Below are 27650 nucleotides of genomic sequence, written 5' to 3'. Positions count from 1 at the left end.
TTCTCATTGCTTTAATTGTAAAAACCAAATATCAGCCTTGTTGACTGCAAGGATATTTGCCCAATCTATATACCCTTGATCCTGGAACGAAACGTGGGCTCAAGAGCATTTAAATTCTCCTGAATAGTAGCACTGGGGAAAGCCCTGTGCTTAAAAGCAAGGATGAGATGTTTTCCACTTTAAGGACTGCAGACAACCCACCTACAGATAGAAGATGAAAATACCTCAGTACTTTGGAGACCAGCAAGTAAGCCATGGTGAACAGCTACATCTAGACTTGGTAAACTGCAGGAACTGTAGTAATGCAGAGCAATTGCAGACCCCTGAGGAGTCAAACTTGTTGCTCAATGCAGGTGTGTGGGAAGAGCAAACAGTCACCAGTGCAGGGGCTGGTGGAGGACGCAGGTGCTGAGGCCCCCAGACACGGCACTGCTGCGGGCAGGGGTGGCTCTAGGCACCCTGGCCAGCCTCCAGCAGCACCACCTCCGTGTGTAGCTGCTGCTCTGCTGGTCTGGGCAACCCAGGCTTCTGCTGCCTCTAGAAATCGAAGCCGTGCAAGGAAAAGCATTCTCTTTATCAAACCTAATACAACTTTTGTCTCTGATGCAATTCTAAAGAGCATTCACAAACATCAAATGAAGTTACCTGCGCTACCTGAACTGGAGACCTTGGGGCACTGCTCACCTGCTCCTGCTCAGGTGCTAGACCCTAGGTACGGCTGCTGCTTCCCTGTTGCCTGCTCTAGGTATGGCCTGCATGCTTTCTTTTCAGATGTGCAGGTTTGTGTTTGGTTTTTTTATAAGTCAGACTTATTAGCTGAAGGGGCACAGATTACCAGGCAAGCCTGATTTGTGACACACTTCTGTTTCCTTCAGCGTTTGCCTTTGCAGGAGGGCCTGGTGAGCTGCACGGAGCTTGTGGGCAGAGTAAAGCCCAGTGCCCGGGGAAATGTCAGCATAACCCAAGGGACACTTCAGATCGTTCACTACTGAAGAACACCCAGTTTGAGCAGAAAATACAACACCCTGCCAAGAAGCCCCAGGCTGCCATGCTGGACTCTACTGTCAGATCTAAGCGTTACTTTACCATGTCAATTCAAGTTGCCTCTTGCACTCCTGCCAATCCCCAGTAGGAACACATTCCCCGAATATTTAACAGTCCCTGGAGAAAGCTATACAACGATGGGTGAAACACATTGGTTTCTCTCAACTTCATTTCCCCTCTACTGTCTCACTCCCCCTGTGTGCTGGGAGACTGGCTCATCTTTTTTGTAGCCTTGATGCAAAGTTGTGACCTAAGTGCAGGATCGCTATTCCAGCGCTCAAGCCAAAGAATCATCCTTGTCAGGATGCCAAGATGGTTTCTCTCAACTGTTAACTTCGGTTCACATGGCTAATGGTCTTGGTCCAAAAGCTGACCCCCCCGTTCCTGTTCTTTGAATTAGTCAAGTCAAGCTGTGTGATCAAGGACTGTATCTAGCCAGTGAAGAAGAAATCTTTTGAACACAGTACATGGAATTGAGCCCTGAAGCTATTTTGTATTTGGCTTTAGTAAAAAAGGAGGTACATCTAAAGCCTTTTCCTGCCAGAGGAAAAAAGGCATAATCTTGCCTTCTCTGAGCAGAAATTAGGGATACATTCCTGCTTGCACATTGCTCAGAGCTGTCCCTCAGGAGCACAAGGGGCTGTAGCTCATCAAGCTGCGAGACAATACCAAAAGACTTATGGCATTATGACATATGGAAAGAGACATATATAAAAAGCTATAATGCTATCCAGCTGGAGCCCAGGCAGCTGTGCAGCTGAGAGTAACCGAGTATCATGGCTAGAGCAGGCAGTGCCACAGCGAAGGGCTGTGCTTGGGGGCCAGCTGGTTCCCATATCCTTGCACTGCTTGTGGAGTCTTGAACCCTTGGAGAATGCGCTGCTTCTCTGCAGCCCAGAGAGCTGCTCTTCTGTTGCTTGGAAGAACAGAGTGAAAGCACAAGTCCTGAATTATGCAATATATTTTTTTTAAGGTTGCCATCCTTCATGCTACAGCAAAAGGCAATTAAATACAAAGGCAGGCTCAGAACAGAATCCTAGCCCTACCAAAGTGAGACTTGCCATCTTTTCCAAAGGATGCTTTCTGTACAATTTATCCCATTTTCTGTTTGCCTAATACAGACACAGCTTCAGTCATGAAGCACTCTGGAAACTTGTGCACCTTGCCAATGCATCCACTACTGCACATGCAGTTAATACTTTGTCATAAGAACTGGCATTTTGCTCCAGTTATATTTAAAATTAGAACGAAGAAAAATTATGTTAGTACTAAATTAGGGCTGCTCCCCTCCCTCCTTGTAGGCACACTGATTGCATTGCCCCTCATCATGCTGCCAAGAGCATTGGTTAGAATGCTCCAAGAGCAACAGCCGGGAAATAAAATAAAAAATAACAATTTTTTAAACAACTTTAGAATGTTTCTTCTCATGCTGAAGTAAAAAACAGATTTTGTTTTTTAAACATTGTTCAGGAAAATGGACATTTCAAGACATCTACTTTCTATTTAGACGTGTCTAAGCTGCATCTAATCAGACCTGAAAGCTTTGGACTTCAGACAAATCTCGTTACCAAAAAAAATAGGCTCCTTCCAACTAAATGTATCAAAAGTTACTTTAAAAAGTTTTGGGTTTTTATCCCTGGCCCAAAATAACTCTATTTCATCTTTCTTTATGCTCCTTTAACTACATTATCTGGTACAAATGTCTCAGAACAGTTACCTACCACCATCAATACTCACATTTTCCTTTGAAATGGACAGCAGAAAACCATCTGGGCTTGTAGCAAAATATTAACAACACAGCGCTGAAAAGTCTCAAAACTTCTCCATGGAATACTGAATATTTACGGAATAAATTTATTTGGCAGCATTCGGCATGATAAGCAGCTTTATCCCTTCCCTCTGGAAAAGGTTGAATTTTACTCAGTGGAGATCCTGCCATTACGTAGGACTGATCAAAAGTTTGGGCCTTCAAACCACATATTAAGAACTTTTACTCCAGAGGAAAGGATAATAGTTTATCCTTATCTTACTTGAAAAGGTAAAAACAGATTCCCATCGAGAATATAGATTGTACTTGTAATTTTTGCTGTTACCAATTCTATAAAATACCAGTAGGTAACACTTTCTGGTGCGTACTGTTTCCTTCATCAATGCTCTGATTCACAAAAGCAAATCAGCAGGAATGGACACTAAATAGGAATTAAACTGAACTTTTATTAAATGCTTTTATATTTCTTTCACCATTCTTCCTCAGTATTGAGAGGTTTAGCTCATTCTAGAGCAGCTAGAAGTCAAAACACAAGTTTTCCAGTAGTCATAGTCTCTTCTCAATAATTTTAGACTAAGATTTGGGCATGTAATCTTGGAAAGTCTGTAATTTCTTAAAATTAGCTTGACACTTGTGTTCTGGACAGAATCACATTCCTATGTTAATAAATTTGTCTTTCCCTCCCTCTTTCTGTATAGCTGCAGATGTTGTTTTCTTTATGGTCTAGTCTCAGCAAGTCCCTTGACAAGTTTTTTTGCAGCAGCCACCAAGGGAGAATTTTGACTTTGCTGGACCCTGCTCCAACACCAGCCTTCCACAGAGCGGAGGGCACTGCAGCCCCATCCTTGGTGGAACGCAGCACAGAGCGGTGTGCATCATGCAGAGCAGGGATGCGCACCCACGGCGAGCTCAGATGGGTATCAGGCACCAGACAAACTGTTGCAGATTGCCCAGATATATCTTAAGTCCTCAGTCCTCATTCCTACATCAGTTACAAGCATCCAAAAGCAACTTCATGTCATTCAAGTCCTCTTCCTCAACCAAATTTCTGAATTCCTCTTACATACCCCACAGTATAAGCAAAACAAAATAGCACCAGGTGAACTAGTATGCCCAAATGAGCTTTGAAAAGAAAGGCAGTGCTGCTGTTTTGACATGCTCACGCTCTCCAAAATGCAGAAGGTTAAAATAACATTCTGGAAAAGTGTCTTATTTTCACAAGTCTTCCCAGTAAAGGAGACTTAGAGTCTTTCAGATGAGTCCTCTAAATTGGCTGCTTCTTTTTAACTATGGCACTGAAAAGCCAGAGATGAGAACTGCGATTCTGGGATTTGCATTGCACACAAAGGAATGGTTTGTGTACAGTCAAGGTTATTTTAAATAACACTTGCAATGAGTTAAGAGGAAACAGATTCTCATTAGTTTTCTCCCAGAAAAATCTCCACTGCTTTTAAAATATACCAAACTGAGGAAAATAATAAGCCTAACAAAGAGACTTTATATTGCCCTCCCTTACATTGTTGTAAGAACACAAGGTTTCATCTGGGTTTGAGTTACTGGCACGCAGGGTAGAAGATATTAGTGAATTCCAAACATCACATGCCCTTCGAGGGGCACTGCAGCAGGGGTGAATGTCAGAGAGACGCTGAGGCTGCTAAGTCACATTCATAGCATCAGGAAGCAATGACTGTCTCTGTTTTAACTTTCCCACAGCATGCTATTCTGCACTATGAATATTTCTTTCCTAGTCACTAAGAATTAAACTGGGGCATCTGCTGCTTCTATCGCTAGCAGACAGGCAATGCATTGAATACTATCTTAATTTGAATAAGTATTACATTGATTTCCTACAAACTTGGTTTGAGTTGTAGAACACACTCATATTTATATTATATTCTAGCTGAAAACATACAGAATGTGCTATAAAATACTCATTTTAAAAAGCTGAGTAGAAAAACATGTGCATTCTTAATTACATAGCAAACAACTAAATATCATAACAGAAGAATGTTTTAAGACTAGAAATGTAACTGGGTAGAGCTGAGCTTAATCATTTCACAGTCAAAAGAGTTATTTTATGAAAAGACTGTCTTTTTCAGATTTAGACTGCATTTTACCCTACTGGTCTCTAATTATCACAACCATTTCCCTTCATAAATTTTAAGCTAGACCAATTGACCATTATCTGCCCAGACAACTTAATGCCTCCTTATTTAGGATGCTATCTGCCTGGGTTGCAATTCTACTCTATAGTCTGTGTCTGAGCATTGCTCCTCTTGCCATTCAGTTTTGCTTTCTTCCTTCGTTTGGTTTTGTTGGGTTTATTTATTATTATTATTATTATTATTGTTGGGGGGGGTTTAAGCCTTTTCCATACTTCAATCCCTTTATCATACCTGCCTTTGCTTATCAACAACACTGAAAACTGCAAGTATCAGTTCAGTTCTCAGGGCACATCCAAGTTACCTTCTGTATTTCTTTAATACCATTGCTTTCCTTCCTTCACCTCTTCCAGTTTACATAATCGACTGATCTTTCATCATTTGGAAAAACATTTTTAATATGTTTTACTTCATCAACTTTAGTCAAGTGCTGCAGCTACACACTGCATACAGACACGTAGAGCTTGAGGTGCGATGCCTCTTTACCTCAGGCATCCCCTCCTTCCTCCCCACGGCAGCTGGGGCAGGCTGCGTGACCCTGCCAGCACTCCTCAGCTACACCAGGTAATCGCATCGCTTGAAACCACTGGGGGAGATGGTTTGGACTAACTCAGCCAACTTGTTAGCAATCGAGCGCTACATCCTGCAAGCTCAGGTCCACGGGTACTATCCAGCAGAGGGTCAGGGAGCTCAGAGCCCACAGCACCTGACCTTGCTACAGCTGCTGCTGCAGCAACAGTCTGACCAGCTGCTGCTTCTGAGCTCTGCCGTTGTAGCTGAGGAGGCATGTTGTTTGAACCCTTGCTCCATTTACAGTAGCAGCATGAACTGGAGATAAACCAAGCATGCTTTAGAGAGAATGAACTTCAAAACAACTGAAATACAAAACATCTGAGATGTCTTCTGCTATGGCTGCCATCCTGCAATTTAGTTCCATGTCACAGCTCACTGCCAAGGCTAGAGTGAATGTTTAGAAAACATCTATTTTATCCTTGGTTTTCTGTTTCCCATCCCAAAACAGCTGTTCCGGGCTCATGCTCCATTCAAACACAAGCCAGAAGGCAGCTTGTAACACCATGGGAATGCAAAGCCAGCCATGATTAAATGGAACTCCAAAATCAGGACTTTGCCACAGGATGCATCAGGAAACAGCAAAACTGGGGTTTCTGCAGGAGGTGGACAAGCTAGAAGCCAGCGGTGACCCCAGTGCACACCATGCCTTCAGCAGCAAAGCACGGTCCCACGGGGTCTCAGTGGCGCAGCCAGAACCAGGGGCTGCTGACAGGATCCATCAACAGCCCAGGAGAAGGAGAGCAATGACCCAGGCCCAGGCTCCACCCAGGGAGCCCAGCAGGGAGCAGAAGGAAGGACTGTAACATGCACCTAAAGCTCATCCAGGAGATGGGAACCCACCTTCAAGGGGAGGTGTCAAGGAGACCAGCTGCCTGTAGCACACGTCCAGGGTCAATGCAGGAGACGGGTACTGCTCCGGAACAGCTCAAGGAAGGACCGAACCACCAGGCTGAAGCTGAAATGGGACCTGGGGGTGGGAGTCCCAGGTGAGCCTGGTCAGGGCCATTAAGCCCTATTAGTGCGCTCGGGGGCACTAATGTCACTGAGCCGTGCCCACTGCTGGCAGCTCACTGCTGCAGGTTCTCTCAGCCCAGGCACGTGCTCAGGGGTCCTCCAGGCTAACTCGGGTTAGCTGGGGCTGTGGGACCACCTGGCTCCAGAGCTGCCGAAAGAGTAGTGAGAGAGGATTGCTGGGCCACGGTCAAATTCACATGATTAGCGCTAGACCTGCAGACTCCCCTACTCCCTTTGCTCATAGCGTACACAACGGGAACATACAGCTGCTGTAAGAGGACAGCCCAGGATCCCCCTCCTCCAGCGGGGGGACCAGTGATGAGACTGGCTGTAATCCAGTTCCCAGGTAGACTCTGCAGGCATAGCTGAGACTAGCATTTTGGGGGGTTGTTTGCTTTCTTGGGGAAGCAAGGAAGAAGAGGGCACAGGGTCCACAGAAAACATTGATGAATTTTTATTTAAAAATAAAGAAAAGCAAGAGAGGGAGAGAAACAGGAAAAAAAAAAAAGGTGCTGACAATAGCACTCCAGGAGAGAATTTTGAGACCTATTGGCATGCAATGAGGAGGGGGTGGGAGGCACAGGAAGAAATATTTAAATGCTACTTAGGGTGAAATTCAAAGTTTGAGCACGACCTCACAGAGCTCCAGCAATCCTGCTTTACAGGGTGCCAGTGCCTGCTGGTCTCCTGCTGAAAACAGTTGCTGTCCTATGCACATTCCTTGCTTTGGTTCCAAGTGCTCTGTTTGGCTTGTGTTTAGCTCACTCTAACATTTCAGAGCTGAAATATATGCTCTCCATTTTAATAGCTTGCCTAGCATAGGAGCAGGTAACTTCTTAGGTGAGGATGCTGGTGGTGACACCAGTATAACCTACAAGTCCTCCAGTTACAGCCTTCCCATGACAGTTCCTTACCCTGAGCTCCCCATCACTTGTTGCTTCTTGCTGTTGACATCCATGGAAGAGGTTGTTTGTCTTAAGCCAAAATGAGCTCCTCACAAATGTACAAATTATCTGAGACTGCATTGCATAAACAGGCGTTGTGCATCGCCCTTAGCAAAGCAAGTTACGTGAGAAAAGTAAAATCCTTACTGCACATAACAAAACTGGAGGATGGGTGGCTTTTTTCAGGTATTAGATCCCACACCTCAGTAAGTGAATATGAATCAGCAATTCCTAAATAAATCCCAGTCGGCAGTGTTTTGTGTGCTTTTGTATAAAATGGGATCCATTTTGCTAGGAAGCAGTGATGGAGGGAGGGGAGGATGGATAACTGCATCCTTATGGTTTTAAGCGGGCTAGTTCTTCTTTTTCTGTATGCCAGTTAATAAAGCCAGCTATTTCCACTGTTCCTAGAAAACCTCCCAAGATGACATTTAACAATTCCATTTCCATATGCCTTATCAATGACATGATTCCCATGTTATTTTTGTAATTAAGCTATAATGTGTTTCCCAGCACTAATGTAATTGGATGCTATTTATGCCATAATATGGCCTCACAACAGATGAGAGAAAATAGAGATTGCTTTGTATTCTGAATTTGAAGATTGTTAGCTGATTAATGGAAGTATAACACAAGAAATATTTAGGAAAGGACAAAGTAATTCCTTTAAAAAGAGTGATTTCTGAAGAAAGCTTCTTTCCAGAAATACCACAGAAGTTATGTCACCCACTGGACAAAATTGCTTAGTAGTGAAAATCAAAGGACATCAATAGCTTGCTTGGTTGTCCAAGACAAGAGTCAGGGATGCAATCCAAGCGTTGATCCAAACACTGACTGCTAAACGTGCCGAGTACAAGTGCGGAAGCTCCAGATATTTTCCTAAAGAAAACAAAGTGGCATACCTATCCATCTTAGACTTCTGGCACGGGAAAACACCTACTTGAACAAACACAAATAAAATTTCTGTGGTAAGGTAACTCAGGAATGAATGAGGAATAAAACACCAATAAAATGAGAATTAAATTGGAAGGCTTGAACTGCCACATGTATCTGAATCGATACGAAATTGGCTCTTCAGCATTGCAGGTTCGTAGTGGAAATTTACATGTGGCCTATGCTCAAAAGGTGAATTAGCTTTTAAAATGCTTGAAACAGACTTAGATCTGAAATAAGTTTCTGGCAAGTACTTCTGAGGATATCAAGGACATATTGCCAGCTAATATATTTTACAGATTTCTGAGCCTGTAACATTTCAGCGGCTGCTAGCAGCTACAGCCTCATGGAGGATATTACACTCACAAGAAGTCTGGAGCCTATCATGTATTTCTCTGTGGTGTTTGTATTCTGTCACTGTGCTTTCATACTGAAAATGTTTGAACCTCTTCCATTTTATAAAATTATTTTAATATTGATTGAGCAGAGAGCAGAACTCTTTATTTCCATTATTGTTCAGATTGCTTTCCAAAGGCAAGAGGCCTCTGCCCCAGGAGGTGTGCAGCCTCAGGGCAGCAGGCAGCAGCAATGATCTGTGCTAGCTTGAGAACAGACCAGAAATGGGGATAGATCTTCCTTGAGAGAGAGAAAAATCCTGAGAGCAACAGCCTTTGCTCGCCTTCTATGAGCAAGACCTCTCGCTCCCTGCTGGTTTCCTTAGCACTGCCAAGATGATGGCAGGCATGCCCTGTCCTGCTGTCTTCTTCATGCAAACGCTTCCTATATCCTTCCTCCTGGGAAGACTGATTTTATCCCTTTTTATCAAAAGTATTATAAGGTGTGACAAAACATGTTCCAAAAGGCAAGAATGGTCTGCAAGTGGCAAGGCATCCTTTAATTTACTAGAGACTTTGCAAAAATTACGTAAGAAAACAAATCAGGTATAATTCCTTTTTTCAGAGCATCATCTGTTTTTTTTAATTTTTGTCTCCCTATAGGCCCACGTATGAGGCACTCCAAGCCCTCTCCGGTCCTTAAGGCCTGATGGCCATGGTAACACCAACCCTAATATAACTGCTGGTGACATCCACAAGCAGAAGCAAATCCTGGCTTGCATTCCAGCCTATTCCACATTATTTTGTTTACACCAAGGAAAAATAAATTGCCTATAATTGTGCTGATATTATTTATCTGTATTCCTTCCCTTGGCTTATAACTCTCCGTATCAGGCGGGTAAGAATTTGCAAAGACTTTTCCCTGAGGTAAGGCAGGACAGAAAGCCCTACAGATTTTAGGGGTGACACCTGAAGTTGCCTTTTGCTCCTTCCACTTTCTGTGTGTATAAAAGCAATTGAAATCTTATATGACTGTTGAAAGTACCTTGTGCTTTTTGCTTGGGTGTCATGCTTTTTTGAAAATCTCATCGAAGTTTGAAACATCAAATTGGTCTGTTAAAGAAATAGAAATATCTGTGTGTTTTGAATAATACATCTTGCAAAAAAAGAACCTGCAAGTAAAATCATACTTGCCTGATTAGCAACTCTGGCTTTTCTAGATTTTCCATGAAGCTGAAGAAGCAAAACCCTTGCTGACAGAGAAAGCTGTTTCAGCTCCTAAATCAAAAAGAGAAAACACTTTTAAAAAACTCTAGCTTCACAAACTTCCAGGGCCAGATTTTACCAGTGTTGCAGCCCTCCTCAATCTTTGACATGTAATTAAGTCCTGACAGAAATGGAATTCTCACATCCCTGTCAAAAATGCAAAATATAATGTACCTAATTCAGAAAGGATCTTAAATAAGCATTGTTTTTTAATAACCTGAAAATTCAATCCTTATGTGTTTACCATAGTCAACTGTTACAGTCATGGTTTTGTATTTCTATTGCCGATGTAACGTAACAGCTTGTTATCAGATTTCAAAACTTCTAAATCCCATTTTCTAAAGTCTCATTTTCAGAGGCTGAAACCTGTAACTCACTGGACCTCTCACTGCAATGCAGACAATCCTCCCCGTGGGTTTGTGGCATGAGGGACCTCTTGACGGTGTTTTCTGTGTGGGAGCACAGCTCTAGAAATCCAAGTTGTAAATTACAGCCCATGTCTTGCAAAAACAGACACATGTGCTTGACTTTACACACTCCAGATGGGATAATTGGCTTCAGTAATATATTGTACAACATTTAAACAAGTGTTTTTAAAAGTAATAATTACTATAATATAATTTATATTATGATGTTTCAAATTATTTTAATTATTTCATTGTTTAAAAAAATAAAAACATTTTTTCAGGGTCTAGGCTTGTCTGCCTTACAACCAAAGCCAACACCTTTCCAAGTCTTTTTGTAGGCAGAAGCCCGTCCTGACTCTCCCTGGCCCCATCCCTATCGCATCAGCCCTGGCAGGTGTTTGGCCTCGGGGTTGGGGTTTTGCTGTTCTTTCAGATCGGCGCTTAAGAAGTGAACTTAGAGTTTTGCCAGCACAGCCCAATGAGCAAATCCTATTCAAATTGATGTGGGACACTATTTTATCCAACAATGCACCACAATGTTAATTGAAAACTGAAGCAAGTTGTATCTGCAAAGCAAGTTTGGAAAGTATGCCTGCGGTGAAAGTGCAAGATGAAAAAAAAAAAGCAATGTATTAAGGGAAATAAGTGTGAGATCTTAACAATCTGCAAACCCAGTAGACATTTATAACTGTGCTTCTGTTTTAATATGACATTAGAACTTTACAGTCTAAAGCTTCTGGAAAGGAGCTAGAGGGAAATGTTGTGGCAAGAATTTTCACAGACAATTCAAATTCATTGAAAATTATATTCTGTGGAGGCAAAACTCACTGGCAGGCTCGGCAAAAAGAAAGAAGATGGCAACGTCAAAATACCATGCTGTTACAAAAAATCCTGCCTTTCAACACTTCCTTAATGGAATGCACTGACTCTCACACGGTGCATACCTTACACAAAAGTGCTGAAGGGTTTAGGCAGCAGAAAGGAATGCCTATATGTGTTACTTTACCTAAAATTTCTGTTGTAATTTGCTTTATCACATATTGATTTTTTTTACCCTTTTTTGCCAGAGAAATGTAAAGTCTGTGTTTCACATAATTCTAGGGAAGGGTTTGTGGCACACACACATTGAAAAATTTTAATTTTCTGTTTTGATGTTAAATAGGAATTACAAATTTATCTTGAATATTTACTGCGGTGCAATTTTCCCATAACTTTAAATATGCATTCTTGCAATGTGTTTGTTGCAAACCTGGTTATACAGAGACTTGCTCCCCATGGTAACTGCAGTTACAGGGTCTGCTTGCATCTCCTTTTGGGAAGAGGGCTGGAGCACCTCTCTGATCATCTCTGTGGCCTCCTCTGTGACTCCAAGTCCTTGTCCTTATGCTGGGGCCCCCAGGCTGGATGCAGCGCTGCAGCTGGGGGTCTCATCAGAGTGGAGTCGAAGGGGAACGTCACCTCCCTCAACTTGCTGGCAGTAAATGCTGACAGTTACCTGCATGGACTAGCAAACTCACATTAATGAGTCCTGGCCCTTAGCTTAGCCCTGATGCAGATTGACATCTCTTACCTTAATAAGTTGGTCCAGACTGACACTGTTATGAAACCAAGGACCAATCATAATCACTTCTATTATCTGCATCCAAGCCAGGGAAAAGGTCTGATGACCTAGTTCATGCTAACCAGAATTGTTCATGAGTTCCTTTTCTGTTCTAAGAAATTCTGTGGTTCAAAACCACTAACAGATTGTAGCTGGTGGCTGACACCAATAGCTCGGTCTGCACCAATGCTGCTGGCTTTAGCAACCCCTTTTAAAGAAACGTGCCAAGCAATAGCATACAAGTAGTGCAGTTCAGTTTACAGCTGGAGTTTCTTTTTCCTGGAAATGTTTAGGTATCGCACCAGCAGAAGGGCACGTGGAGGTACAAACACACGCTCTCAACACAGGAAGCTTGGCTAGGATGCCTGTAAACTTGATTTTTTCTACTGAAAGAAAGTTGGGCACTGCAAAGAAGAGATTGGTCCGAACAGGCTGTAAGCTGCTAAGAAGCTGGTTTTCCTTCTACAGGCAGTGAGAAGGGCTGTCCATATTGGGTGTAGTCTGAATGTTAAGAGTATAGATAAGACAAATACAATGAGAGGACATTTTGGGCAACACAACAGAAATCGACCCTAATTTTTTGTTACTGGGGAAAAAAAAATCCAAAACAGGGGTCAGTAGGACATCAAACTGTTCCATAGCTCGTGACAAACCACTTCTGAGCATTTTTTAAAACAAACCATCAAATTAAAAAAAGCCACAGTGACTGATTTCCTAAGGATGGGAGTCCAGATTTCTGTCTTCCCACTTACCATAAGAACAGATGTCACCTACCCGTCATGCGCAGTGGGGGACACACCAGTACATAGTGCAGACGCACCATTTTTAGATATCATAATCAGCTGCTTGTTGACTCAAATAGGCAACAAAAGTAGAGAAGATGGAGCTCTGGATTTTGCCCTGTGCTGCGCATAGCAGCTGGTCAGGCTGTCCATTCTGAAAAGCCAATCTGTTGCAGCAAGCTGTACGTGCACCTTACCTTGGGATCCCTGCAGAGCAAGACGAATGAGGTATGATTATGGAGCAAAAAAACCCCATCACAGTACCGTACTAAATATCTTCTAGCAGTGGGGCTACAATCCCAGGGTATTTGGATTCATCAGGTTTGCACTCTCTGCTCTAAGCACGCTAATAGTCTGCAGACCACTGTCAGCTCATGCATAGGTTTCAAACCATTCTAAACTAACAATTAAAAGCATGCACAGGCTCACTAGTTATTGGCAGAGACACAGAAGGAGGCTTACGTTTTGGAAAATGGTCTTCACTGTCAGCTCACGGTGTAGCCAAGCAGGAATGCTGAATCCGTTCATCGGATTTATTCACAAATCCTTCCCCTTTTTTAAGATCATTTGGGTACCTCAGCAGTCCAGTGCAGGGCAGCTCTGAGGGTGGCCACCACCCCAGCACAGCGCTAGTTCAGGTGCTTCCCACCACCTAGATGTGCTGCTGTGAAGCACTGGACAGATTTCTTGAGGTGTTTGCTTTACCCGGTGAAGCAAAGTCAGTTAGCATTTAGGGTCTACTTCAGTAGTGCTACCAGTACTGTCGGTTTGTTTCAAGACAGTGTCATTTGCAACAGAGCTTTTGCTTTTTCCCTGATATTAGTTCTTTCACAGAGTTACAAGCCTTCACAGGCCAGTTCTCACCTGCCAGCCCCTTCATTCCCCTCTGCGACAGAAGAGTGCCTCCTCGGGTGGTGGCATCAACCTGCAGTCAGGACATTGTTCATCTTTGTTCCAGTTAACTTGAAACACCTTCCAGCTCATACTTCTTTGAATAACAAAGTTGTTCATTTTCTCTCCCTTCTTGATGGAAAATAGTTTTGTTAATTCTTAAAATGCAACATAACTAAAGAGAAAAAACATTTATCTCAAAGCTCAAATCCTGTCATTATTAGCACTTTCTTTCAAAATATTTTAATTGAATAAGCAGAACATTACAAGACAAATATTTTGAAATAGTTGTTGCCAGTTGTATCTAATAAAGAAAGTGACTACATCAGATACTTGTACATCTGTTTTTCTCTAAGATGACATGAGATGTCTTCTGCTGTAGCAGACTCAAAGCTGCAGAAGTTGCAGTGCTTTGCAGAGGGATGCATGCTCCCAACCATCCAAAACTTATTCCTTAGCGATTTAGACTCTAGGATGTGATAAACTGCCTGCTGGGCCAGGAAGGACATTTCCTTTGTCCATTTCTCCCTCCTTCCTACCTCTTCCCCTAAAAAAGATTAAATAGATTAAAGGCTAAGGCACTGTGTTGTTTACTGCCATTACTGTGACCTATCTATACGTTATCACTGCAGCCATTTCATTCACTTCAAATAAGCTATTCAAGTCTCAAACAAATGAGTCGGTGCACGCCAGGATCTGTGGTCTGCACTAAATCCCATTCTTGCATCTCCAAAACTGTTAGGATTAAACACACAGGGTTTTCTTAGGAAATTATTTTTTAAATCATCAACTTATTAATATGTTATTATTTAAAATTTTGGGGGTTGTACTAGCTTGGTGCTGTCTTAGGGCAAGTGCCCTGGTGAGAGACATGCAGCAGTGGTGCTGAAGTGGACAGCTACTACCTGCCCTGCCCTGCCTGCCCTGCCTGCCCTGCCCACCCTGCCCTGCCTGCCCTACCCTGCCCACTGCCTGCCTGCCCTGCCCGCTGCGATCCCTGCCTGCAGCAGCCTGGGCTTTGCCCATCAGCCAGTGCCCCAGCGGGAGACTCTCTGCTTGATGGTGGCACATCTTTATGGGAGACAATTGCTGTGGGCACAGTGTGCTCCCGGGTGGGCAAGCGTCTCCCTGCATGCAGCCCAGCTCCCACTGCCCTTGTGCGGGGAGTCTGGGAATTCACCTTGGCTGAGATTACTGGTTCAGATAACTCCAGTCTTTATATGAATGTATTTAGTAAACATCAGGACTTAAACATGGGAAGTGTGTCAATTTGAACTTGGCAAGTAAGATGAAGGAAAGCTTGTCTAAAAGGAATGTGAAGTTACATGATGAAGTGCAAGCAGAAAAAGAAATGCCAGAAGAGCCGTGATCAGGTATCACAGAGTCCAAAGCACATCAGATACAACTTAAAGTAAAACAATGACTCATAGTGCAATCTCTAAAGTTAGTCTACTCTGCTGCTTGATTTTGAGGCTTTTCGGGGGGTATAACTTCAGGTTCTCTCAGTAACTACAATGTCCCTAACCTTGCACGTTTAGTCTTTCAGAAGTGTTGGTTGTCTCTAAAGGAACAGTAAATAGCCCAGGACTCAACAAAACTGTCCAAGTCACAAACACCTGCCTCACCTCCCTCTGAATGGCTTTTGTTGCAGCATTTACTTTTAAATTTGCATTAACAAAGTTCCAAAGTACTCAAAAAGTAGAATCAATGCATAAATGAATCAGTTTCACAACCAATATTTCAAAATTAAATCAGACCGAAAGAGGTAGAAGTCAGTAACACTGGGTGTAAGGTCTCTTGAATAAACAGCAGGTGATCAGAAAGAGGCAAACAGGGCAGGGAAAGGCGCGGCTCGGACCAGGGCTCCGTTCTGCACCTCCCCACCGTAAAGATGATCTATTTTCATTCAGCAGATTTTTCTTAAACCAAGATCTGTTATTTAAGCGAGGTAGATCTACAGCCTGTTTTGCATATTTGGGAAATAAATTCTTCCTGAATGTGTGCCTTTTTTCTACAAAACATAACACTAGTTCTATTCAACCCATACCCTTCTACTTACTTAGAAACTTTATCCTGGAAGCCTCCTCTTTCTTTTGTAGCCAGTTGGTCATGATCTCATTTCCTAAATGAATTTCTTTCTCTTTCTGAAGGTACAAAGAAAATACATCTAAAAGTAGCATATGCTTCTACACATTAGTAAAGAAATGTCTAGATTACCACTAATCAAACGCTACAACTTGGAAGATCCAATTGGTTCCACTTACCTAGATGGTGGAGACTCAGAAGATACAGCTGCAAGGGGCTGCTCCATCCCCGTTGTTAAACCCGTAAGAGGAGGGAACTGCGGTGCCCACTACCCCTGCAAGCACCTTCAGGCTACTAGGCAGCTCATCGAGCAAGAGATTTGTGGTTTCATCACAAAGACAGTTATGTTTCAGTTGAGGTGAGTAGCTTCTACCTCTACACATCATGTAAATTCTCAAGTTCTTAAAGTATTCTGATGACCACCATTTGCATACGGTATGAATGTTTTTATATTATTATTATTATTGTTGTTGTTAAATATATAATATATTACTATATGTTAATACATTATTTTATAAATATAATAATTATAATAAAGATAATTTTCATCCAAACCCAATGAGACTGGAATTTTTTATATTTTTTTTTTTTCACTAGAAGCTGTGTCCCCACTAGGACCCCGATTTGTAGTTGCAGTGGCCTGTCCCAGTCTGGCACTGGCACAGAGTTCTGGTCAGCCGCCTGCGCAATCGGCCAGGGAGGCTGCTGCTGAAAATGCCTATACGGGTCTGAACAAATGAAGTTTTTACCATCGCATTTCTGCCTGCCAGCCCCAGAGGCACTGCAGAGATCCTAGGGAGGCATTAAAGGTCATTACATTCCTCTGCCTTTCTCCTTGCCCAAGGGAAAGAAAGAAACCAGAACCTTTCCCAGAGCTATTAAAAGAAAAACCAAAGCACAAAGATGAAAAAAAAAATTGAAATAGTTGAAATAAGAACAAATATCCAGAATTACAGCAGTATTCCACATTCCCGTCCTTATTCCAGATGATTTCTTTGATCCTGCGTACTTCCAGCTGAAGGCCAGCAATAGGTGCATACCCTGGTCTCTGCTATCTTCTGTCAGAGCCAAAGATCTCCTAGAAACTGATGGATTAGCTCCAGTTTGTACTTGCATGTAGGGAATTGTGCCATGCAGTTTTCATTTCATTTAATTTGCAATTTGCCAGCAGAAAAACTGCACAGCTGCAAATTGTAGCCACTCTTTAGATATGTTGATGGATTTTTTTCCCACTGTGTGTGTTCAAATGGTAGCACTGTTACACTGTCATCCAGCACAGCAACCATGCATCTTGAAAACCAAACCTCATACCTCCACTGGAGGAGACCAAATGAGTAAGGATTACTTGTTTGCTGTCTCCTCAGTCCTTTCTATTGCATGTAACCAGACCTAAGCCATCATACTCTTCCGTCAAAGCATTCAGGAGGGGACTGAGTCGTTAACAGACTTAACCCTAACACACAAACTGCTTTGTTTTGTAGAGGAAAACCAGAGCATGCAGGCAACTTTGAGATTCATACTAATTAGTTACATGTGGGTTTGTGGAGTTTCTGTTCATGGGACTCAGAGTTCATATCTGTAGCTGCACGGAAAGTGGTTAGGAATCAGCAAATCTTGCCTGTTTCCATCACTGCATTTCCATATAAACGTCACTTCACCACTCTCTCTCCTTTTCCCTATTTGTAATGATGCTGACTTCTCTTTGTGAAGCATTTTGCAACCTAGTGACAAAAGATTATATATGTAAGATTATTCTCAAAGCAGTAGTGCCCATCTAATACAGCCAGAGTTCCAAAAGGAATGCAGCAAGGTACCAAGATAGTGATTAAGAAACTAGAACCATACAAAACCAATGGTGGGACACTAAATTAGTTTAAAATGGCCAGTAATGAAACTAGAATCAAATGCAGATAGAAATGGTGAATTGTAAGACTGGCCATATTTGTTGCGGGAGAGTTGTTTGGTTTTGGTTTGTTTTAAAATGAGTAAACTGGGAAACTAAAGCATGATAGGTGGAGAGGGACAGAGGAGAAAAAATTGATACAAGTTCCACCCAAGATGGTCTTAGAAAGCTGAGCACAAAGGCATAGCATGATTAGCAGTACAGCAAAACGTGAAGGAGTGCAGGTAAGAGCAAAGGAGGTGGGTTATCTTTACAAAATGCAGAGTCCTGTTCTGAGAAAGAAACTCCAGAAAGGACTGCAGTGAGAGAAGAGGAGACAGCAGTCACAGCAGCTAACCAGCTTACCATGAGCTCCCCACACCTTCCTGTGGTCAAGAAGGTTGCAGGTACAGCCAGCAGGACTGTGAGTAGGAAGAGAAAGTTCTGCCTATGGCAACATGGCAGCTCAACTTGCTCTCAAGATGGGGAAAGTGCTGTATACCAGTTTCCATGCAAAAACATTTTACCTTCTTAAAATTTGAGTCCAGGCTTTTGAGATAACGTCCTTCAGGAGCACTGGAGCAGCACTCCATCTGTAGTTGTGGTGTTCCTCTGCGGGGACGTACAGTAAAATAGAAAGCAGTCTGGAGAAAGAACATTGCTTGATCCCATTTTACTCATGGAAAAATTCAGCAGGCAAATCAAGGACATTTTGATTCTCATGGGCAACAATTGCAACTGCTTGCAAACAGTACTTTTCCCCACCCCTTCCCTGAGCCTGGCTCAGACAGTGAGTGAAAAGCCATGCCAATAGCATAATTTCCTCAAATAAATCCACTCTTACCATTTTCTCCCCAATTACTTGCCATTTTAAACTCCTCCTCTATCACAGGATGTACAGTCGCCAAAGCAATCAGTCTGATATGTCAAGAGAATAGTTTCCCACACTAGAAGAAAGGAGTTTTGTTACTCCCTTCATCCCCTACAGCTTCATTACCCCTTAACTGACGGTAAGGGTGGATTTATATTATTCAATGCTTTTTTTGCTTCAGTTTTTAATAATACTGATAGACCTTGGGCTTCCTCATCTGCTGAGTTGGAGTACCACGACTGAGGGAACAATGACTATCCATCTCACAGAACCCCAGAGGGGTCGGGGTGGGAAGGGACCCCTGGAGAGCACCCAGCCCAAGCCCTGCTGAAGCAGGGTCACCTCGGGCTGGCTGCACAGGCGCGTCCAGGCGCGTTTGGAATGTCCCAGGGAAGGAGACTCCGCAGCCCCTCCGGGCAGCCTGTCCCAGCGCTCTGGCACCCGCACATCAAGACGTTTTTCCTCGTATTCGGATGGAACCTCCTGTCCTGCAGCTTGTGCCCGTTGCCCCGTGTCCTGTCGCTGGGCACCGCTGAGAAGAGCCTGGCCCCGTCCTCTTGGCACTTGCCCTGAAGGGATCTGTAGGCATTGATAAGGTCTCCTTTCAGTGATGTCTTCTCCAGGCTGGACAGGCCCAGCTGTCTCAGCCTTTCCTCACAGGGGAGATGCTCCATCCCCTCATCATCTTTGTAGCCTCCACGGGCTCCTCTCCAGTAGCTCCCTCTGGAACTGGGGAGCCCAGCACCAGACACAGCACTCCAGATGTGCCTCCCCAGGGCAGAGAAGGGGAGGATCACCTCCCCCGACCTGCTGGCCACACTCCTCCTCATGCACCCCAGGGTGCCACTGGCCCCTTGGCCACGAGGGCACACTGCTGGCCCATGGGCAACTTGCTGCCCACCAGCACTCCCAGTACCTTCTCCGTAGAGCTGCCGCCCAGCAGGTCAGTCCATCCTGTGCCGGTGCGTGGGGCTTTCCCTCCCCAGGGACAGGACCCTGCACTTGCCTTGGTTGAACTTCATGAGATTCCTCTCCAGCCAGCTCTCCAGCCTGTCCAGGCCTCGCTGAATGGCAGCCCAGGCTTCCTTTTTGTGAGTGTAGGGATGTCCCCGCTGACTGGAAGCTAGCCAGTGTTATCCCAATTTACAAGAAGGGCCATCATGGAAGACCCAGGAAACTACAGACCTGTTAGTCTAACCTCAGTTTCTGGAAAAAGTATGGAGAAGATTATATTGGGTACTGTTGAAAGGCATTTAAAGAATAATGCAATTGTCAACAACAGTCAGCAAGGGTTCACAGAGAGAGAGTCCTGTTTAACTGATCTGATATCCTTCTGTAATACGGTTACCCACCTAGTGGCTTAAGGCAAGGCAGTGGATGTTGTTTTTCTGGATTTTAGTAAGGCTTCTGATATAGTCCTTCACAGCATTCTTCTGGACAAGGTGTCCAACTGTGAGATGAGCAAGTCCACTGGGTGAAGAACTGGCTGAAGGGCAGGGCCCAAAGACTTGTAGAGAATGGGGTTACATCTAGATGGCAACTGGTCACTAGCAGTGCTCCTTAGGGCTCAGTCCTAGGGCCAGTGCTGTTCAATATATTTATCAATCCTCTGCCTGTACGGGCTGGCATTTGGACAATGCCCTTACTACTATGCTTGAACTTTTAATCATCCCTGAAGTGGTCAGGCAGCTGGACTAGTTAATCATTGTAGGAGCCTTCCAACTGAAAATATTCTTCTCACTTCTATTCTCTTTTCTCTTCTAAGAGTGGCTGGAAAGCTGCCCAGCAGAAAAGGACCTTGGGGTGATGGCTGGCAGCCGGCTGAACGTGAGCCAGCAGTGTGACCAGGTGGCCAGGGAGGCCAACAGCATCCTGGCTTGTGTCCAAAACAGTGTGGCCAGCAAGGCCAGGGCAGTGACCTGCACTGGGCACTGGTGCAGCCGCATCTGGAACCCTGTGTGCGGGATTGGGCCCCTCGCTGCAGGGGGGATGCTGAGGGGCTGGAGCATGTTCAGAGCTGGGCAGGGGGCTGGGGCACAAGGCTGATGGGGGGTGGCTGGGGGGGCTCAGCCTGGAGAGGAGGGGGCTCAGGGGGGACCTTGTTGCTCCCCACAGGTGCCTGGCAGGGGCTGTGGGCAGGGGGGTCGGTCTCTGCTCCCAGGTAACAGGCGACAGGACAAGAGGAAACAGCCTCAAGCTGCACCAGGGAGGTTCAGATCGGGCACAAGGAAAAAGTTCTTCTCTAAAAGGGTGGCCAAGCACTGGCACAGGCTGCCTGGGGAGACAGTTGAGTCCTGTCCCTGGGGGTGTTTAAAAGATGCATAGATGTGGTGCTTGGGGACATGGTTTAGTGGTGGGCTTGGCAGTGCTGGGTTCATAGTTGAACTTGATGATCTTAAATGTCTTTTCCAACCTAAATGCTTCTGTGATTCTGAAACAAATTAAAACAATGTGGAAAGATTGCATAAATAAAACATAGAACTAAGCAGAATACATATGGTCCTTCTGAGAACTTAGGGACAGATTGGAATAGTTAGCAGAGCTTTTAACAACGCTGTTGACAGAAATAAGGAAAATTTATATAAAGGGCCTTTTTATTTCATTACAATTGTTTCCAGGGAACAAGCAACAGCGAAACTTGCCTGGATTTAAGAAATTCACATTAGACATTCACATGAATAACAGTCACATACACAACTCTACCAATAGCCTATTCAGTTTCAGAGTGATGATGATTTAACAGTTTGCGATATTGCTTCAAGATGAACTCAAATACAGCAAGACTAGATGCTAGTAGCGTAGGTGGAAACTCTTAGTAAAGCTGCAACAGCTACGGATTGTTATGCAGCTCAGTAGCATCAGATCTATGGAGCAGCACAGTCCAGACTTGAGAAGCTAACATTGACAACATGCACTTTGCAGAGGTTTTAGTTTAGTCCTGCTCTAACCTGGTGCCATGCCAAGCAGGTAGTGAGTGCATTAGGTGGGCTCCCAGAGAGCACCTTGGGGTGCGGCTTTACTTGTAAGAACCCCAGTGGGCTGCAACAAAAACCCAGAAGTGAGAAATTGGATCTGTCAGGAGATCTTCAAAAGTGTACTCTTGGTCTGAGCTAAGACACTAACATAGGCGCATGCTTTACTTCATAACCTATACAAAGCATGCAGAAGCACTTTCCGGTGTAATTGCCTTGTCTTCATTAGATCCACGCTCTTACATGCAGTTTTAATAGACACTATGTTTCTTCGTGCTTCTCTCAGTAAATAATTACTTGCACGTTGCTATTATTTGTTATGGAGAACTATGATCAGCTGTAGTCTACCTGGATTGCTCATCAGTAACCCTGAGGAGAGAATATGCATGCTGCATCCCAGCTAACACTGTTTCTTATTGAACTTTTCCTAAAAAAAGAGAAAAAAATCCTTAAGAAGCAAAATCAACTCCTTTTGGTCCAAAAAGAATTTAAAAAACCCAAACAGATATCCACCTCTTCACTTTAGTGACTTCTTACTTTTTCACCCACTACCATCAGTGCAAAATAAAACAATTGGACCCCAGCATGACTTTAAGATGACACATGTGATTCTGTGATCAGAAATAAAGTGTTACACAACTGTCAAATAATTGCATGTCCATCTGGTAGCACTTACACCTAAGTGTTTCCAGGAGAAAGCACCACTCCTTTAAGATGGTTTTCAGGTGCAAACTTCCCGGCAGATGTGGCATCTGTTTGTAGAGCCGGGCTCCTGGCTCACCTGTGACACCCCAAAGCGGGGGGCACGTCCTCTGCTATTTGCATCATCCAAGCCACTGGAACAAGCGTGGGACCATCGTGCAGGCAGCCCACTCGCGGCACCGTGAGAAGAGGGAGAGGCAGCACCAGGGCAGCAACCCACCCTTCTGGGTAGCTCACACGCGTTCCTTGGGTGGCTTCCCACCCCCCCCCACTGGGGCCAGAGCTGCCCCTCGGGGTAAGCACTTCTGGGGCTCTTATCCTCCTTGCAGAGCTCAAGGTCTTGGTGGCACCAAGGAGGGGGCTCCAGGGGAAGGGCCAGCTTTCTGGGACTCAGCTCTTCCAGTACCAAGGGCTGAAGTTAAACCTCCACCTTTTTTTGAGCAAGGTGTCATCGTGTTTTTGTTTATGTGTATGATTACATGCTTTAAAGAGTCTGTTTGTGGAGATTGCAAGTGGGGTGATGTATGGATGTATGGATGAGCTATTAACTTATATACACCGTTCCTAAGGATTAGGTAGAGAGATACCCTGACAAAACATAGGCAGCCAGGGAAAAGCAAGAAAATGACTGAGAAGAGCTGGTTAGGCCATGACTGCTTCTCTCTGCTTACCGTGGGGGTAAAGTGTCTGACCTTGTCTGAGACTATTGAGTCCTGCTCTGGGGAATTATACACAGACATCACACGGGTAGATTAGTCCTTAATCACAAAAATTAAGTGGCGTTGGAAGAAAAGTAAAGAAACTAAATGCACCCTGAAGAATCAAGAGAACAACAGTGCTCCATGTCCCTTACGGTCTGAAGGTGCATCAGAGCTGCAGAGACTGACAAAGAAACACCACTAGCAGGAGTTCCCATCGCAGATCTGTTTCTTGGAGGAAAATCTTAAAAGAGGCATGCAAGGAGCTGGCAGAAGGAGGAAGACCAGTCTCAGCTCTGAATGCACCAGCTCTGAGATTATTTTCTTTACTTTTGTTCAAGATGGATTTTTTCCCCCCTCTTTTCTCAGTATTTATAGACAACTTCCTTTTCCGACCATTAGCCAAACTAGAACGTATTTGAGATTGTATCTTTCCCGCTTGTTCTCTAAGCATGGGTAGCTGCCACAGATCGCTGTTTCACAGAGGTCACACTGCATTGCCTGATCTTTAGGTCAAAACACCACAATTAAACAATAAGGGCTTTTCAGAAACCAAGCTCATGGCATGAGACATGAAACACTGCATCAAAAGAACTAGTCATTTGAACCTGAAGTTCAAAGCCCAAACCATCTTCTCCCTTACCAGCCTTTTTTAGCTTAAAGATGTTAGTTGTAGTGATTAATCTGAAATAATTCTGAGCTGCTGTTGACACCTGTTACATGGTAAGAGTATTGCACCAGTTCGCACTGAGAAGCTATTTTCTACACAAAAAGAAGGATATATTCTAGCAAAAAGACGTTTTCCCTGAGACCCTCATTTTGGAGAGAGAGAGGGGAAAAAACCCACAAAATCAACAACAACAACAAAAGAGCCAACCATTTAGCGTCACTGTTCCAAAAAAGGCACAAAACCAAGGCAAGAAGTCATCAAAACCTGTTAGTGTTTTGGAAAGAGTTCATTGCAATTAATATATTTCTGCAAAATATTTTTATTTTATCAAGGTAGCATTTTCTGATCTATGCATAATTAACACAAACTTTTTCCTCATTTTCGGTACATCTGAAAAGCCAAGTTCTTGGAAACCCTACGCTTCAAACTTCTTCATTACAAAAAGCATAAAGTAAATCTGTTCAAGGTATTACTGCGTGACATAATAATTCCATCCTTGCTGTTTTGAAATCAGAATTTGAAAAGAACAGCAGAATATAAAATTGTATCAGAAAACAAAAAGATGTGCTGATAAACACACAAAAGAAAAGTGCCTTAAGATTGGGAACAGAAATGGATGACAATTACAGCAATTTTTTTCTGCGAGTCCAGGGAGTCATGAACACTGCATCAGCTGACAGAAGAAACAGCTGAAGTTTTATAAGGAATCAAAAGACATTTTTCATTTTGGGATACTTTGAAATAATGGTCCTCAGGTAATACTATCATGTCAATAAGGCAGTAGCCAAAAAGAGCTATTTAAGTTCCTGGAATAAGCCAGCAAAGTGGTTTTTTTGGCAAGGTAGTGGTAACAGCCACAGTAACAGCCTCGATATTGGCTTTCCTGCAGGTTTTCTTTTTGGGAAACACTCTGAATCCTTGTGCAATATGTGCATTAAAGAGAATGTCTGTTTCTCTTTGAATCTAGCATCCCATGATTATGAAACAACCTGCTCTGGATAATACTTTTTAAAAAAATTTGCCTTGCAATGACAAAATTCTGCTGAGGCTACCTGTTTGTGTAAGAGTGAGCAAAGTCACCGTCCCTTCCTCCTGTTCCTGCCCAGCAAGTTAGTGAAGAAGCTTTTTTTTTTTACTCCTTTTGCTTTTCCTAGAGTACTTGAAATGAAACATTTACAAACATTAGGGCCAAGTCAAAGGGAACATTTTATTACCAGTGACAGAACATATTCCACACTTTCTATTTTCACAAGAGATAGCTAAACTTTGCACAATTCTCACACACACACACACACACACATTTTTTCAGTTAAATAAATAAAATATAAAAACTTTAAATCATACACCTTCCAAGCCAGAAGAGAAGTAAAATAAATAAGAGCTACATCACAGTTACATAAAACTTTCACTTGGCATTGCTTTCTTTTATGGGCTTTTGCTTCTCACAAACTTTTGCTTCGCAGACCCAATGACTGCCACAATCGCAACTGATTAATGTTGACACAGACACCCTGAGAAGGCTGGCACATCACATCATGACAAACCAAATATTGCACTTACAGGCATTACAGACTGAAAATCTGCTTGCTGAAGTACTACCGGCACTGTGAGTTGTGGGGGGTCCTGGGATTTCTAGTGGCACCTTCAGTGTGGCACTCCACCACCCCAGCACTTCAGGCAGTCAGAGATGACCACCTTACAGCACACCACCTTCAGCACTACCTCTGGCCTGGGGGAGACCCAGGTCCCATCTTTCCCCCCCCCAGAAGCTCACTTGCAGGGCAACCCACGCCTGCCCTGCCCGCACTTTATACCGCTCTCAGGCAGAGCAGAGGGTTCAGCTCTGTTAACGACTTCTGTTAAGCTGCTCACTTGCCTGCCACTTACTGCTGAAGCCATGTCCAGAAAAGCCTAAGATTTCATTGTGATTTTTGAGCTGGTTTCTCCCTCAGTGGATCAGCCTTTGCAGGTGGATAATATATTAAGACCATTGCTACAATTGTATGTTCTTACTCCGATAACTCTTCGTCTCCGCAGCAGTAACCACAGCTTTTCCCTCTCCTTTGCTCCACACTGTCTGGTTTTAATCTCGAAACTGTGGGCATTTCAATGCCATAAGTCAGATGTCTGGGGAGATTTCCATTTCTCTTTATATTAGTGCAGATATGACAGTGAGAAGACAGAAAAGGAATTATGAGGTCAGAAGTACAGCCAGAATGTGGAAGTCAGGGACTGATTTCCATACAGCTGGATGCAATCTCTGCTCCGGCAGGGAGAACTTCCTCCCCCTGCCCTCATGAATACGGGTGTATTTGAAAACAGAGTTCTCGCACAACTAAATCTTATCCACAGCTCGCATCACACAAGCTTTTACAGTTAAAAGCACACAAAATAATTCTATACATCCTGTTTTCAGACCTAAAGATGTCCCTTTACTCTTTTGGTTAGATAGTCGAATTCTCACCACTGGGTCTTTTACCTAATTATTTGTTCAGTGTGAAAGAGGTTTCTGTGAAACTACTGAAGATGTTAACACATGGCAGAGGCCATGAACCCAGCCCTCATAACTACGTCCCCCGCAGATGGCATATGAGCTTAACCCTGCAGAAACATGCCAAAATGTGCCTCCCCATACAGAAGCCAATGCTCAGTAATATCCCTAGGCTTCAAAATATCAACTAGGCTTCAAAAATTAAGACCCAGCTTCACTATAAACCACAAGAACAAGTTAGGGAACCCATCTTTACAGCAAACAACATATTTTTATGTTGCCACTTCTGAATAAAGAGATGCCATTACCTACCTTAAAGAAGCTGCTGAAAAAAAGATAACTTGGGCTAAGAAAAGATACGAAATTCTACCTTGCCTTTATAGGAAGTACTGCATCCAGGGACTGCATAGGTGAAATCTCTGCACAGGATCAAAACTTATGTAGGAAAAGGTTAAGCGTCTCTATGTGTAGATTTATACTTGCTCGAAGACGTGATTTTCAGAGGCAATGACTGTCAGTCATTCTGCCTTGTGCCCATGAACATGGAGGTGCTCAAGAGCACTTAAAATCTAGAGACTTCTCAAACAGTTTTATTACTATTTATGATCATGCATGAATACGCTAGCCGGTTTCAAAAAACTCTTTTGACTTACTAGAATCATAGAAAGTTTTGTGTCAAAAAAAAAAAAAAAAGCCAAATAAGAAACCAATAGTCTCCAGGCCATGTTTCTGTTTACATATTTTGTGAACATATACCTTGTTTAATTGATAGTATAGTGAGACATTATTTAATCGATAGCATAGCAGGTAAAAAATTTGTAACCACCTATAAAAAATATATAGGGAAAATAGTGACAGTCAAAATAATGAAAGTATCGCATTAATGATAGCCCTTATACTTCTGTTATCTGTTTCGTGCTTACTGGTTAGAGACTTGGGGGGGGTGGGGGGGTCAGCCCCTCCAGTATACAAGTAAAAAATGCCCCTTTGAACATGAAAACCAGCCAGGAATGCATTGAACTCACCAGGACGTAAGCTTCTAGCTTTTGAAAATTCTGCTTCTTAAATTCCCAATTTTCTACTCATAGATGCCATAGTAATGAGTCCAACGGCCACCTGGAAGAGGAAATACTTAAAATAAGTTACTCATGTTGCTTTATGAATTTCAAAGTCCCTTGGAGAGGCTGGGATTTGTGCTGCACACCAGCAGCTTGGCTGCCCACTGCCCACTCGCCGCCACCGCTGCCCCCTCTGACCGCTGTCCTGGCAGCGGCCAGCACAGAGCTGGCTGGACGTGGGAGAGAAGGTGAGAGGGGTGCAAAGGGATCTCGACAAAAATTACTGATTCTCAAAGCAAAATGCACATGGAGAAGAGAAAAAGAATAAAACACTTCAGTAAGGGCAGAGCTGCAAAACAAAGAAAGAGTAGCTGTACGACTCTTAAGTCATCTCAGACCAAGGGTGAAGCCAATTGCTGAAGTTACATACTTCTGGAAAATGTTGTTCAAGTAACATTTAGACTTCAGACCTAATCTCAGCACGTTAAGACAACCATTAACA

The 27650-nt window shown here is 43.5% G+C and overlaps 1 long non-coding RNA gene across 4 annotated transcripts; it reads right to left on the bottom strand.

Annotated features, from left to right (window-relative positions):
* Nucleotides 1-3234: 3234 nt before the first annotated feature.
* Nucleotides 3235-27336, bottom strand: LOC130156394 (uncharacterized). Of its 4 annotated transcripts, none has more exons than XR_008824409.1 (6): nt 27116-27336; nt 21878-21956; nt 18214-18330; nt 15779-17525; nt 13693-13816; nt 3235-13035 (listed from the first exon to the last, which is right to left on the bottom strand). It is a non-coding gene; the product is annotated as an uncharacterized LOC130156394 (long non-coding RNA). The 4 variants fall into 4 exon arrangements; XR_008824405.1 differs by lacking the exons at nt 21878-21956; nt 27116-27336 and adding an exon at nt 19474-20580 and having other exon boundaries at nt 15779-15863; nt 15984-17525; nt 18214-19136; XR_008824406.1 differs by lacking the exon at nt 21878-21956 and having other exon boundaries at nt 27116-27333.
* Between the last annotated feature and the right edge of the window lie 314 nt (nt 27337-27650).

The sequence above is a fragment of the Falco biarmicus genome, chromosome 10 (genome assembly GCF_023638135.1).
Source record: "Falco biarmicus isolate bFalBia1 chromosome 10, bFalBia1.pri, whole genome shotgun sequence".
NCBI classification, from domain to species: Eukaryota; Metazoa; Chordata; class Aves; order Falconiformes; family Falconidae; genus Falco; species Falco biarmicus.
The sequence above is the reverse complement of the archived record's forward strand: the minus strand, read 5'-3'. Positions and strand labels throughout refer to the sequence as shown.